This window comes from Carassius gibelio, chromosome B3 (genome assembly GCF_023724105.1).
Source record: "Carassius gibelio isolate Cgi1373 ecotype wild population from Czech Republic chromosome B3, carGib1.2-hapl.c, whole genome shotgun sequence".
NCBI lineage: Eukaryota > Metazoa > Chordata > Actinopteri > Cypriniformes > Cyprinidae > Carassius > Carassius gibelio.
In genome coordinates, this window is record NC_068398.1 from 35,317,505 (window position 1) to 35,320,545 (window position 3,041).

General features: G+C 38.9%; 2 long non-coding RNA genes across 2 annotated transcripts; one reads left to right on the plus strand and one right to left on the minus strand.

The window, feature by feature from the left end:
* Positions 1-460: 460 nt before the first annotated feature.
* On the plus strand, positions 461-969 carry LOC127953500 (uncharacterized). Its single transcript, XR_008153264.1, has 3 exons — positions 461-488; positions 571-723; positions 904-969. It is a non-coding gene; the product is annotated as an uncharacterized LOC127953500 (long non-coding RNA).
* On the minus strand, positions 872-2,439 carry LOC127953455 (uncharacterized). The gene is made up of 2 exons (XR_008153179.1): positions 1,397-2,439; positions 872-1,323 (listed from the first exon to the last, which is right to left on the minus strand). It is a non-coding gene; the product is annotated as an uncharacterized LOC127953455 (long non-coding RNA).
* Positions 2,440-3,041: the final 602 nt, after the last annotated feature.

The following is a 3,041-nucleotide window of genomic DNA, read 5'->3' on the forward strand; positions in this document are numbered from 1 at the left end:
TGGCGGGGGGCCACCACCACCTCCCCTCACCCCATCTGAGGAGCTGGCTCTGTCCCTTAATAAAGGGCGACCAGTGGTTGCTGGCATTCCAGGGGGCAGTTCATCACACATACTATGCACCACAAGTGATGGTGAAAAAAGGGTGAAATGTAAGTTTACCTCTATGATTTGTTTTCATTTTTTATCCTGATAAATTACTATCTCTGTCACTTAAAGGCTTTTTGAACAAGATTAATTTATGTAGGCTTATTTTATTTAACTGCATATGATGTATTATTTTCTTTGATAATATTGAGAATTTAACGGGTTGTGTGTTCTTATAGATACTGATGGACGGATTGTATTATTGGACTCTCCAGAAAGAACACAGTCTGTCACAGTTGTAAGTGATTTGTTGTCAGGTACTTTTAGGGTTTTTTTTTTTTTTTTTTTTTTTGCCAAATAATGTACACTTGAATATTTCAGCCTCAGCACACAATCTAAGCAGGGTAAGAATTTGTGTCCATGTGTCCATATTTTAATTTTATTGTCTGACCAAACAATCTCATTTATTACATTTTTCCACCTTAGTTGCCAGCAAAGGAGCTGTATAAGGTCCATCTTCAAAAACAAATAAGAAAAAGTGACATGGAGATGGACCTTATACAGCTTCAAATGGAAGAGAAAAGGCTCCTCATTAAAAAAGCAGCACTTGAAATAGAATTACTTGAGAATCGCCTTAAGGTGAGAACTTGTCTGAATATTAATCTGTTGCATGTTAAAAGTGGTCTGTCTGTCTCTATCTATCTATCTATCTATCTATCTATCTATCTATCTATCTGTATGTATGTATGTATGTATGTATGTGTAAAGCAATATAAAAAAAAAAACATTTTAATGAATTTTACTTTTATTGTTTTTCAGGAAATGAAGAAATAAACTGCCTGGCAGACCAGTGCAAAAAAAACTAATAAAAGTAATTTTGACAAATCCTGTCTCTCAAAAGTCTTCCGTCTCTGTTGGCCTCTAAAATCTGTCGGTGTTCCTCTGGGCCATCTTCCTCAATACAAGGAGGGTGGCTCTCTCCTCTTATAGTGGCAATATTGTGAAGCACAACACAAGCCACAATAATATCGCATGCCCTCTCTGGACTAACCCGGAGCCCACGCAGACACTGAAACCGAGATTTGAGGATCCCTATAGTCATCTCCACCTTGGCCCGTGTTCGGCTGTGAGCCAGGTTAAACCGTGTCTGTGGTCCAGGCTCAGGTTCAGGGTAGGGTGTCATTAAATAGGGCAGACAAGGGTATCCTCTGTCCCCCAGCAAGTAACCATTGTACTGTCCTGTAATGATTGAAGTGTACAACACAAATATAGTAAAAACGAAAAAACAAAAATTGTATAAAGCAAATCATACCCTGCTGAAATGTCTGGCATAATGATGACTCGCGGAAAATTCTGGCATCATGCACAGATCCTGGCCATTTTGCCTCGACATTGGTGATGATTTGGGTTGCCTCACATATTACCTATAGTTAGTGGAAAAAGTAATGACTTTGATGATTTTAAGAAGGGGAAAAAATTAAGTTGTTACCTGCACATTGATACTATGAATAGATTTCCTATTAACATAGTCTCCCTCATTTATTGATGGAGCTTTAATAGGAATGTGAGTGCCATCAATGCACCCAATTACATTTGGAAACCCTGAAACAGAAAGTTTTGGAAGTATGAAGTGTGTGCATAAGGAATACATGTATAGATATTAATAATATGACTAAATATTAAATATGCGTCATATATTTTACTACAAAGGACAAACCTGCCACTCTGTGGAATTCGTCTTTAATAACAAGCAGAGGTTTATGGCCAGGGAACTGTACAAACGTGGGTAACAACTGTTTAAGTGCCAGACACACTGTACGAACGGCTCTACACACAGTTGCCTTTCCCACATGCTCTGAATCGCCCACACTGTACAAAAAATGGCCAGACGCAAAAAACCTAAGTGCTATGCACAGAATGTTTTCTGTGCTAAGCGCAGAGCCGCGGTTTGTCACATTTGCGATATGCGGTTTTAAAAGACGTGTTAAATAAACTAATGAATCTTTTGAAAAACGATAACGCTCTTTTAAATATTCATTAGGGTAAGCAAACACATCAATACGCGGTCTTATAACCCTCTCCCGATGAAAAAAACCTCGTATAATTTGTGCTTCAACGTCCACAGGATCCTCGTCAAAAGGGCACGCCATGCTCACCAACCTTCTGAAACGAAGTTACACTGAAACATAACCTGCTCTCGAGCAGGTTATCTTCAGAGAGTCAGTTGCTATGGTTACATACATACCCAGAAAGTGACCTCTGTTTTTGGAACCGAACGTTGAGGTTATCCACGAACTTACCCTTATACATACCCAGGTATGTCACATAACCTGCTTTTTGGAATACCCCCCAGATGTGAGTATATGGGATCATAAGATTATGTTAAAACAGAGAGGGGGTTGACGTGAAGCAGCACTCCACTGCAAGTTAACGAGTCGTAACAACGTTAATGGAGTGGAGACTGTGACATCGGTTCCTTCAGAGAGAATCTTCTCAAAAACAGGGCACATAATCACAGAAAAAAGAAATACAATCAGTCCATCAAAGCTGAGGCATCTGATTTTTTTGAATGCCAATCTTCGCTGAGGACATTAATACTGTTTGCTTGAGTTTGGTTCTATTTCTGTGGATTTATTTGCTGTTTTGTTGTTAATTTGTGCAATAAAATGTTTGATTAAAATATTACACAAAAGAATGGTTTTATGACAAAATAAATGTACAAAATTAGGCAATTCTCATAAAGGGTTTTCAACAAACCATTAATTTATGCAAAGTTATGGTAAAACAAAGCCCTGCAAAAAATCCTAAATTAAGAACCTTTCTGGAGTCGCAAGAGCCGGCTCTTCTTTGGGAGCTGAGCCAAAAGAGCAGGCTCTCTGAAAACAGCCGAACTTCCCATCACTACATTTAGCGCTCGTTGCTTCGCTCCAGTCCAGCGGGAGGCGCTAAAACACACA